Below are 12,513 nucleotides of genomic sequence, written 5' to 3'. Positions count from 1 at the left end.
AGACACATGCCTCAAACATACTATATATATTGATAGGTGCTGTCAGATGAGTGGATCATCATCATCGAATCAGTGGCTTAGCAGCCAGAGGCTGACTCAGGTAGAGCCCATTGTTAAACCCTAACTTTTTTTAAACCTTTATTTGCTGAGCCTAGGTGCCAAACATTGGCACCTTGCTGCTTCCTGGATTGCCTTGCTGTTCCTGTGGACACGAAAGAAAGTCTCTCGCCAGTTCCCTCCCCACAGCAGAACACCGTAGATTAATTCTGAATTAGAGTGTAAGTGGAACAGCGTAGAATTGGGCCAAGTCCATCTCTTTCTGGAGACATCTCTATGGATGTTATGGGTTAGTAGGAAAAACAATGATTCATGTGGTTTCATTGTGGTCACACTCTCCATAGGTTTGTGTTTCTGAATTCGCACCAACACCACCCACTCCAAGGAGATCTGAAACTAGAAACATTAAGGGAAATAAGATTGAAGAATAAAGATTATGTGATGGTTAATTTTATGCGTCAATTTTACGTAGCTATGGTAGCTTGGGCAAACACTAGTCTAGATGCTGCTGTGAAGGTATTTTGTAGATGTAATTAAGATGTACAGTCAGTTGACTTTGAGTAAAGGGGATCGTTCTTGGTAATGTGGGTGGGCTCCTCCAATCAGGGGAAGGTCTTGAGAACAAACACTGAGGTTTAACTGTAGAAGGAATCCTGCCTCAAGACCTCTCTCGGGCTCCCGTCTTCTTGGGAGAGAGGATGCTGCCCAATTCTTGAATTGTTTAATAAAGCCCATTAGCTTTTCAAACTAAAACAGTGTACCTGGCATTCCGGTCTGCCCAACAGATTTCAGACTTGCCAGGCCCCATGACAATGGAGCCAATTTTTAAAAACCATTCTGTGTATGTGTGTATATGTGGCATATGTTCATATATACTATTGGTTCTGTTTCTCTGGAGAACCCTGACTGATACAGGTTTCAAGTATAGCATTTTATTTGGAATGCTATCTAAATTAAAACAATGAAGGCATTTAATAATGCTATTTTACACGATATTACACATAGCAGGACTTCTGGTTTTGTTTGGATGCCCAGCCCCTCTCCATCAGTCCACCCACTTCACTAGAGGCTGACCTGACCCCGGCTGCAGGTGTGGTCCTGACTGGACTGAAGGTGAGATGTCCCTCTTCAACGATTGGCTCAGAAGTGATTCTGTGACTTTGAGCAAGGGCCAATGAGCTATAAGAAGAGGTTTGTTGTCAACTTCCAGTAATGTTTGTCCTCATGCTTCTAAGAGGCTTTACCGAAGTAGCATTCTCTTTCTACTATTGGAGGAGAACAAGCAATCAGCAGCCCCAGATCGGTACTGACAGCCACCCTTCAGTGGGAAATAACCTGGCTCCCTAAAGCTGCTCGTGGATCAGCTAGGCCCTAAACCTACATGGACTCTGGACTTTTTTTCAAGTATGCCAATATATTTTCTTTTAATTGTTCAAGCCAGCCTCAGGCTGGCTTCCTGTTAGTTGTAGCCAAAGGACCAAGTTTTCTTGTCCTTAGTTTTCTATTTGTAAGCTGGGAGAGTAGAACTAGATCATCTCAGATCTCCTCAAGTTTTCAATATGCATGAATTGAACATTTAGGCCCTGGCAGTAAGTGTAATTGTCAGTTATTGCTTGAAGAATCTAAATATTATTGTAGGTATCTTTCTAAATCCATCTTCACTTTTAGAAACAGCAACATTTGCTTTAAGTGCTTAAAGTTTAATTTGATGCAATTTTTTCCAGTGCCTTAACCCAAGTCAACTACCATCGGCAATAATAATGACCATGTCAGGGGCTTTTATTTATTTGAGAAAGAGAGAGAGAGAGAGAACAAGCAGGGGCAGAGGCAGAAGCAGAAGCAGACTCCCCACAGAGCAGGGACCCCGATGCAGGGCTCCCATCCCAGGACCCTGTGGCTCAGGTCATGACCTGAGCCACAGGCAGATGCTTAACTGATGGTGCCACCCAGGTGTCCCTAAAAAAGATGTGTTTATTTTAGAGAGAAAGAAAGGGGGGGAGGGGGCAGAGGGAGAGAGAATCCTCAAAGAGACTCCCTACTGAGCTCGGAGCCCAACAAGGGGCTCAATTCCAGGACTTTGAGATCACGACCTGAGCCAGAACCCACTGGGCCACCCAGGTACCCCAATACCAATGAATCCTAAACCTTTGGAAAGATGTTCAGCCTCCCTCAGAGAGAGGGAAATGAAAATTAAAATGGCAGTGAGGGTGTTTCCTCACCTAAAAGACTGGCAGGTTATCAAAAAGTTTAATAATGCACTGTTTGAAGATATAAACGAATAGCAACACTCATACCAATAATGAGACTTATCACCAAATCAACAAAGACCAGGATTACAGGAAAGAGTGGAAATGGTACAACTTTCAAGAAAGACAATTTGGCATTATCTGTCAAAACTACAAACAGGGTATCCCTGGGTGGCGCAGTGGTTTGGCGCCTGCCTTTGGCCCAGGGCGCGATCCTGGAGACCCGGGATCAAGTCCCACGTCGGGCTCCCGGTGCATGGAGCCTGCTTCTCCCTCTGCCTGTGTCTCTGCCTCTCTCTCTCTCTCTCTGTGTGACTATCATAAATAAATAAAAATTAAAAAAAAAAATAAAGACAGAGGCAGCTCTCCATGCAGTAAAATGGAATTATCTCAAAATTCTATGTTAAATAGAAATATAAACATGAAGAACAATGAGTATTGTATGCTACTATTTATAGCATACAAACTATGCTAAACTGGGAAACTGGGAATTATCTAGGGGTTGTAACCCAGAAACTACAACACAGGGTGAGAGAGAGTTAATGTTCCACTGGATATCTTCTAAAATTTTTAACATATAAATGTACAGCAGTTATTCTAAAAGTAATAAACTTGGGGGAGAAAGTGACATTATTATTATATATACATTTCCTGATTAGCTATCATGACAGTAATCCTGAAACTAAATTACCACGCTTGTATTTTTGGATAAATGATAATTAATGATCAGATATAAAACAATGATTTGGTACATTTGTTCTCATTTCCCCTTCTGTCTAAATAAGGGCAGTAGAAAAAGGATCTTGCATTAGGGAAAGAAAATGAATCTTATCTATAACATTACAAAAGTTAGTTTGCTCGGCATTTGGCTTTTCCACACATTTTGCCCCTAAAGTGCCTTATCTAGATGCCTTCTATTTTTTTTTCTCTAGATGCCTTCTAATCCAGTGTCCTATCATTCACTCATAGCCACTCATTCGACAGATATTTACTAAATGCCTTCAGTGTGCCAGACATTGGGGCTGCAGGAGACAAAGCCACTAACTGTCATCTCTATGAGCTCAGTCTGTTCACTATTGTCATCCTTCAGGGCAGATGGGAAGACTGATGCTATAATCAATAAACGGAGAGTGACAGGTCCTAAAATATGGAGAACACACTAGCAGAAAAGATCACCATCATCTGGAAAAGAGGACAGCGAGAATTCACAGAGAACACTGTTGGTCCACAATAGCGGACCAAATCATTCTAGAAGGAATCTTTTCCACTAGAGGATTTCCATGACCCAGGAAGGGCTTACTTTAGGAAGAAAAATAAGAAGGAAGGGGGAAGAGAATAACAAAGAAAAGAATGGACCAAGCTGACAAAATAATGCAGGAGAAATAACCTCCAAGCCTGGGGTTAATACATTCATTAATTCATCCACCTGTTTAACACCTGTTTGCTGAGAGCTTACTATGTGCCAGGCTGAATCAGAGGTAAACAACAAGAAAAGCTAACACACAAGAAAGATAGATAATAAATCACTAAATGTATACTGTACTGGCAGGACTATAATAACTACTATGAATAAAGGAAAGCAGGATAAGGTTATAGAGTGATGGGCCACCATTTTAGATGGATGGTGAGGAGATGCTGAGCACAGATTTGAAAGAAGTGAGAAAGTCCTATGGGTACTTGGCAAAAGAGTTTTCTAGAGAGGGGAAAGAGGCCCAGTGTGGAAATGTACTTAGGAATTTGAAGAGCCAAGAGGCAAAAATGAGTGACTGTCCTCGTTGAGTTTAGAAGAACATAGCTGGGGTGCCCGGGTGGCTCAGCAGTTGAGCTTCTGCCTTCAGCCCAGGGTGTGATCCTGGAGACCCCAGATTGAGTCCCACATCGGGCTCCCTGCAGGGATCCTGCTTCTCCCTCTGCCTGTGTCTCTGCCTCTCCCTGTGTGTCTATCATGAATAAATAACTAAAATCTTAAAAAGAGAGAGAGAGAGAGAGAAACATAGCTGACGCACAATGTCAGAGTTTCTTCCAGAAAACGCACCCAACAGTTAACATAACTCCGCACAGTCCTGGATCTTTAAAGCAAAAATGGCAACTCCCTACATGAGTTGACACTTACAAACTGCCCTCTGACCAAAACACACCCCCACCCCATGATCCCTGATCCTTGAATTTTCTTCTACAGGAAGCAACATTTGGCATCCATATTCTAAGCTGAGCTTCAAAATGTAAAATGCCTTAGAAAGACAATGAACAGATCTGAATTCATACTAAGGTAAAAATTACCATGATCTAAAATAAATAAATAAATAAATAAATAAATAAATAAATAAATAAATAACCATGAGAGGATATTTCTGTGAGCAGTATAGCTTTCTAAATTCAGGGAGGGCAGAACGTTGAAAAAATTAAACACATATAACACGAAGACTGTAAGCCCCCAGATCAAGCTTTGGCTGCTGCACTATCTTCTCTCAGACAACTGCTGAGCAGAAATATTCTTTCTCCCCAGAGAGAAAAAACGGTATTTCTGTTAAGCTTACCATAGCTTGTTAGAAATATCCCTTAGGGACTGACAGCTCCCTTTGGAGTCTAATTATACATTCACCCAGCGGTGTTCTGATCTGAATTTAGCTACCTGGGAAATACCTAAGAAGGGAATGCCATTTGCAGGCAGCTGCACTAATGGCATGGTGTAAATTAATAAATGTATCCTGTTCTATATAATTCCAGTTCTGATGAATTTTGCAAGTGTGGTAGAGCCTAAGATTCAACTCTGAAACAACCTAATGAACATATGGCAGTGTCCCTGGAATTCTAATCTGTGAGCTCCTTGTTTAGACCTCACTCTTCTAGAACCTCTCCAGATTCAATAGCTAAGGAAATTGACTTTCTGGTTGTAGACCATGGAAGGAAGAATCCATTCATTCCACAAAGGGCACGAGAGTAAGCAGACACTCTGTGCCAGGTGCAGGACTTCTAAGGGAAAACGAGATCTACTTCTTTCCAGGTGAGACCATCCATGTCCAGCAGTTAAGCAGAGGGGGATGGAGACCCCAGGGCTGAGTCCCATCCCTCAGACTGGTTGTCAAAGGGCAGGGAGGGAGCTCTCCCAACCTCAGGCTCCAAGGCGGGAAAAGGACTCCCTGTGCCTTATCCACTACCCCCATGAGACACACATTGAAAGGAGGTTTCAGAAATAGGGAGCAGGTATGCTTTGGGGCATTCAAAAAGAAAAAATAACACTTGGATGACACTTGATGTTGGAAGTCAGAGAGGCAATAAAGAGGGACAACAGGAATGGACTCGATTGAACAGCTGATCTCAAAATCAAAATTCATATAGAGACTGTCTTTATATATATAAAATTGCTCCAGTGAAAACAATCCAACTTTGGGGAGTCACCATGAATATAATACTTCCTTGGTTAACTGCGAAGGGATAGCTTTGTTGGAATAAAAACAAAACTGACAGTTCCACCTGCCCTGAACAGTGTTATCGAGAGATAGGTTATTCAAAGCACAACTTAAAGTCACCTCAGAATTATAAGCTAAACAAATTTAATGCTAATTATAGGTTTAGTATAGTTAGCATATTAGAAATGAGTCAAATTGATGATATGGTAAAGTTATATTTTTAGTAAAACATATACAAGCGCTCTAGAACACATTTGTACCTATTTTATAATCAATATAGAGTACATTTATGTGTATTTTATGACCTCTAGTATAATTTTACTACTCATATGATTATACCAAAGGTTTATAGATATTGTGGCTTTACATGTATTATATATTCTTAGTTTGGTCCATAATTTCTTTGGAACAAGAATATAACCTCCAAATCATTTAAGATTGACCATGTCTTCTGCAATAATCTGCTTTATGGCGTTGTGTCCAGGGTCACAGAGCAAAAACTGAGCCCTGACCATTTACTGTACTTTTACATAAAATTTGATCTATTATTATAATAAAATGGTTGGAATTGTTGGCCGGGTTCTCCGTGAACCTACAAAATTTGAACTTTACAAAATTACGCACCATGGATGTTTTCCAAAGTTTATATTTTCCAAGATGTAAATGTTCAATTAATGTTCGATCCTATTAATGTTTCAAATGTTCAGTTAATGACTTGGGGCTGAGATGGACATTTCTACAGTCCACCATAGGAAGAAGAAGCTATAATGAGTAGTTATAGGAAGGAAAGATGAGTAGAGAACACACTTGACTTGCCACTCCACTACCCACCTGGATCAGTAGCTTACACAAAAGCTGATTGAGCCAAACTTTTCCCATCATCGCTTGCCCAGTATGCTGCCCCCTAATGCCTGTCTCCTTACAGTGCCCCTAGGAGCTTGATGCTCTGCTCAGCCCATGTCATGCCTTTGCAGCCATTGATGAAAGATGTGAGTTGAAGACAGAAATAATTCTGAAATATATACCAAATCCATCCCCCAACTCCTACATGATTTGCATTTTCATGATTGCAACAATCTAAAAGCCTACCCTCCTGGTATTATGGGCTGAATTGTGTCCTTCCAAAATTCATATGCAGATGTTGACTGTAGATGAGGACTTTAAGGTGGTGATTAAGTAAAAATAAGGTCATTGGGGGACACCTGGGTGATTCTGTGGTTGAGCATCTGCCTTTGGCTCTTCGCATTGGGCTCTTTGCAGGGAGTCGGCTTCTCCCTTTGCCTATGTCTCTGCCTCTGTGTGTATGTGTGTCTCTCATGAATAAATAAATAAAATATTTTTAAAAATAAGGTTATTGGGATGGGCCCTAATCCAATATGACTGTTGTCCTTATAAGGAGAAAAGAGTTGGACTCAAACACACAGAGAGACCATGTGAAGACACAGAGAGAAGATCACCATCTACAAGTCACAGGGAGAAGCCTCAGAAGACATCAACCCTCCCAAAACCTCAATTTAGAATTTTGGCCCCAGAACTGTGAAAAAAAGTATTTTGGTTGTTCAAACCATCCAGCCTGTGATGCTGTGTTACATCAGCCCTAGAAACCAATATACTTGGGTAAACGTGAATAAATTGATACTAATTGATGTGGAGAACGAAGGCAAAAGAAATGCAGAAAAAATTAAATTTCTTTACAACTTGCAGCTCACTGACAAGTCCTTGGGACAAGCAGAGTGATGACCTTCCTCCAGGGGCTCAGTTGCCTCAATGTTAATGCTTTGCTAGGGGTAAAAGGCAATCTTAGCTTGACATTAGTCCAAACTCCAGGATCCTCTAAGTCTACTTTAACATATAAAAAAATCCCTTTGGAAACTTCCTTTTGTCTCTATCCATCCCCCAAGATATATGTTGGCAATCATCCTCCAAACATAGGGCCCACTGATCTACATCTGAAGGGTCTCATCACTAATGTTTTACTAGACAGTGGTAGATGACCATATCTCACCAGCAGCTAGCCCCTCAAGGTCCTGGAAGCCTTGTTTCCAAATTTCTTAAAGACTTAAACTATTCCTGACCCCCTCCCAACTTGAAAGTATATAACCAGTTACTCGTCACAATCCCAGGGCAATTCTTTCCACCCATGAGTCCTGTCCTCGTGCTTTAATAAAAACACTTTTTTTTTTTTTTTTTTGCACAGAAGATGTCTCAGGAAATCTTGACCATTCGTTCCTGGACCCCAACATTATTTCATCCCATTAATCATTAGTATGAGGTACAGGATAATGTCCTATGTCCTTAGCATGAGCTAGCAGGCCTCTTCAGGCTGACCTGGCTCTCCAGTCCCTCTGATCATGTTCCCCAATGTGTCCCCACACTTCAGTTGGAGCAAGCCTTTCATCTTCCCTAACTACAAAAGTAGTCTCACCCCTTCCAGCCCACACTATCCCATCCATCCTTCAATGCTGCCAAATTCTCCTACACATAAAAAGGAGGCCATCAGACTCCATTGTTCCTACTAAGCCTTAAGTCTCCCAGAAACATTTCCATTGTTATGAGCAGAGGCTGGTTTACCCAAGTGAATCTCTTTTTTTTTTTTTAATTTTTATTTATTTATGATAGCCCCAGGCTTCTTGTTGCCCCTGGGTCTTCTCATAGCTCTTCCATCTGTCTCAAATGCTCTTTACTTTCCTCTCTGCCTAACAGAGAGGAAATATCCTAACATTCTTCGAAGCTTTGTTCAAACACTGCTGAGTCCTCTGGACCACGCCAGCCCCTATCTCTACTGTCATACCACCGTGTGTCATTGCTTGGTTTCACAGGATGCAAAGTCCAACATGGAGATTTGTGTGCAGGTGGTTTATAAGGGAGAGCTCTCAGTGTTGCTCCCTATGGGGAAGCAGGAGAAGCAGGATTGGGCAGAAAGACCAGTCAAGATGTGATACAAATTGTGATAAGAAATATATATTTGTTCTTTGTCCCTGTTTCTGGCACAGAGCTCCTAAAACCCTTGCAATTTCCAGAGTGAAGAAGGCAATAAAGGTGCTTCTGTTATGTTAATGAGGTGACTTTGGACCACCAAGGGGTGGGGACTGGTTGCCAAGGGAACCAGAGATGGACAGAAGGTTGAAACTTCCAGTCCCTCCTCCTGATTTCTGGAGAGATAAGAGGGGCTGAAGGTTGAATTGATCCCTTACGGTCAAAGATTGAATCAATCATGCCTTTTAATTAAGCTTCTATAAGAACCCAAAGGGATAGGTTCCGAAAGCTCCCATGTTGGTGACTACACGGAAGTATGAGAGTCATGTGCCCAGAGGGAGGCTAGAGGCTCCAGGCCCTTTCCCCATGCCTGCCCTCTGCATCTCTTCCATCTGGCTGTTTCTGAGTTATAGTCTTTAATAATAAACTGGTGATCGGATGAGTAAATGGGTTTCCAGAGTTCTGTGAGCTCCTTTAGTGAATTAATCAAACCCAAGGTGGTGTATGGGAACCTCTAGTTAGTCAGTTGGAAGCACAGATAACAGGTTGGACTTGTGATTGGCATCTGAAGGAGGGGGTGGGGACAGGCTTGTAGAACTGAACCCTTAACCGGTGGAATCTGATGCTATCTCCCAGGAGATAGTGTCAGAACTGAGTGAAGTTGTAGGGTGCCCAGCTGGTATCAGAGCATTACCTGTTGGTTTGGGGGGAATCCCTCACACACTGGAATTGGGTGTCAGAACCCCTCCACCAGCCCATCCAGTCAGAGCCCCAGCCCATCTTATGGGGACTTCTGGAGCTAATCATCCCTTTAGAATTATTCTAACTCGGCCCAAGATAGCCAGGCCTTAGATTCCCAGATGGATCACATTGGTCATTGGCTATAGGACAGAGAAAGGGCACAATCTTGGGTTTCGTATTGGTGTGTCACAAATTTCCACAAACTCCTCAACTGAAAACACCACAAATTTATCACCTCACAGTTTCGGTAAATCGGGAATCCGGGAATAGCCTGACTAGATCCTCTGCTTAGGGTCTCCCCAGCTGAGGTCAGGGTGTTGGCCGGGCTGCTGTTCTCCTCTGGGGTCTGACGGTCTTCTAAGGTCACTCGGGCTGAGGGCAGAACTCATTCCTTGCCCCTGTGGGACTGAGACCCGAGCCTACTTGCCAGTGGCCAGCCGGGCGGCTCCTGCTCCTCGAGGCCCTCCTCCTCCGTTGCTCGGCCGGTGACCCCATGGGCTTCGCCGTGTGGCTGTTCCTCCTTCCAGGCCAGCCCAGGCACCTCTCTCGGACTCCAGTTCCCCTCCGGGAGCTACAGCGAGATGGCCTGTCGTGCCCGCCATCTAACGGGGCCTCCTCAAGAGAGACAGGACCCCGCCATGTTCGCAGGCCTGCCCGCGCCAGGGAAGTGGGCGCCCCAGGCCCTCCCCGCCGGGCCTGCATGGAAGTAGAGGTTCTTAACTGTTATTAAATCAGCTGTTTTATGTTATTTATATAGTTTACCACAATTAAAAAAAAAAGATGTGGGTGCATGAAAGAGCTTACAGAAAAGGAGGAAGTTTCTGGATGCATGGGGCTGGGGGCTCCGGGCAGCCTCGAGTCTCGGAAGCGGCTGACAGCTGAGGGCTGGGCCCCGAGGCCCCACGGGAGGGGGTCAGAAGCTCACTGGGTGTGACTCCCCCTGCGCTCCCTCTGGTGTGGGGGGAGGCTGAACCTTCTGGAAGGCCTGCTGTCCCCAGCTTGCCAGGACTTGTGGGTGTGCATAGTGTCTCTGTGGTTAAGGTAACACTCGCTCCTGTGACGGGGAAACCCTGACACGTCAGCTTTCTTCTCACTGCCGTTCAGTTGGCCTGGGGGTCTGGGGGGCAGCCATCCCCACAGGCCAGTTAGAGACTCGGGCTCCCTATGGCGCAGGCCCGTCGCCCTCTAGACAGCAGGGTTCTTGTTTCAAGCCAGTATAACAGAGAGAGAGAGACAGAGACAGAGAGAGAGAGAGGAGAAGACACCCATGTCTGTGCGGAAGTGACATACTTCGCTTCCACTCCTATCCCACAGGTGACAATTCGTCCTGGGGTCCCACCTGGAAACCAGGAGAGCCAGGTGCCGCAGACCCTGGCTGGGGATGGCCTCCCACCATTGTACACTGTTGGGGGAGAGTGGGACTGCTGGGTGGCAGAATGGACTGTCTCTGCCATGTTCCTTTTGTCCCATCCATGTCCAGTTCTGACTCTAGGCCCTCCAGGGGCCTCGAGTCAAGATTCAGCCTCCCACCAGCATACCCGGGAGCTTCAACGCCTTCCCTTCTTCTTTCCCTTCTTACAAATTCACCTTATCAGTTCTGCTTCTGAATTCTGAAAACCCCAGGAGTTTGTCACGGTCAATCTAACAAACAAACAAACAAACAAACAAACAAAGCTCGGGGTGTGGAATGACGGGGAAGAGGAGCAGAATGGGCCACTGGTCTGTATTTGCCATGTGTGAGGAGGATGCGTCCTGTGGGAGGAACACACCCTGATGAACATCCACTCCCTATAGGACTCGGTGGCGAAACCAGAGGACAGCAGGACACACGGGTGCTGTGACGAGCTCTCCACACCCCGGGGAAGATGGACTTTTCAATACAATTACAAGGCAGTGTGAAACCCACCAAAATGGAGGTTTAGAAAGGCCGGCAAGTCCTTGGGGGCAGCAGGCTCTGCCTTTGTCCAGAGTCGTGCAATGCTTCTCCTAGGAGGCCACGCTCAAGCTGAAGATACAACTGTGCAAAGAGTCAAAAGATGCAAAGAATCCAAGCGTCCAACCACAGATGAATGAATAAACAAAATGTGGTACAGACACTTGATGGAACACTATTCAGCCTAGAAAGGAAGGAAAAATCCTGAGACGTGTTATAACATTGGGTGAACCTAAAATACGTTATGCCCAGTCATAAGAGGACAAATATTGTGTGATTTCACTTAAATAAAAATACCTAGAATAGGCAAATCCATAGAGACAGAAAATGGATCTGAGGTTACCAGGGGCTGGGGCAAGAGAGAACAGGGATTTATTGTTTAATGTGCACAGAGGGGCAGCCTCGGTGGTGCAGCGGTTTAATGCCGCCTGCAGCCCAGGGCGTGATCCTGGAGACCCTGGATGGAGTCCCACGTCAGGCTCTCTGTATGATGCCTGCTTCTCCCTCTGCCTGTGTCTCTGCCTCTCTCTCTCTCTGTCTCTATGAATAAATAAATAAAATTAAAAAAAAAACATTTTCCTAAAAAAAATAATAATGGGCACAGAGTTTCTGATGAAAAAGTTTAGAAAACAGGTAGTGGCCGTGGTTGCAGGACCTTGGGAATGGAACTCATTCCACTGAATAATATACTTTAAAATGGCAAGTTTTATGTTATTTATATAGTTTACCACAATTAAAAAAAAAGATGTGGGTGCATGAAAGAGCTTGCAGAAAAGGAGGAAGTTTCTGGATGACCTCTATTTTTAAACATTGAAAGTCTAATTAAAGATCAATTGGGTCCCTGGCTACAGCCCACAGCTTCTTTTTTTCTAAATTAAAGAGAAGGATTGACGAGGAACATCGGAAAAAGGAGCCGTTCTCGGAAATTCATCCACAGACCAGCTCGGGTGAGATGTCGCCTTCTTTTTACAGGGTTCGCCAATTGTGGGAAGAGAAAAGCCTTGTGTGCTTTAACTATGATTTCCTTTTAAATGTTCTTTTCACTAGGCAATAGTCCATTAAATTAGATTTAATTAAAGTTGAATTGATTGATGGACTAAGACTTCATAGTCTCTCCAAAGACAACATAGGTTTGTGTCATTGATCCAAA

General features: G+C 43.9%; 1 long non-coding RNA gene across 1 annotated transcript; it reads left to right on the top strand.

The window, feature by feature from the left end:
* Positions 1 to 1,307: 1,307 nt before the first annotated feature.
* LOC140612502 (uncharacterized) lies at positions 1,308 to 7,368 on the top strand. The gene is made up of 4 exons (XR_012013693.1): positions 1,308 to 1,461; positions 4,483 to 4,572; positions 5,201 to 5,307; positions 7,110 to 7,368. It is a non-coding gene; the product is annotated as an uncharacterized lncRNA (long non-coding RNA).
* Positions 7,369 to 12,513: the final 5,145 nt, after the last annotated feature.

The sequence above is a fragment of the Canis lupus genome, chromosome 1 (genome assembly GCF_048164855.1).
Source record: "Canis lupus baileyi chromosome 1, mCanLup2.hap1, whole genome shotgun sequence".
In the NCBI taxonomy this organism is placed as follows: Eukaryota; Metazoa; Chordata; class Mammalia; order Carnivora; family Canidae; genus Canis; species Canis lupus.
The sequence above is the reverse complement of the archived record's forward strand: the minus strand, read 5'-3'. Positions and strand labels throughout refer to the sequence as shown.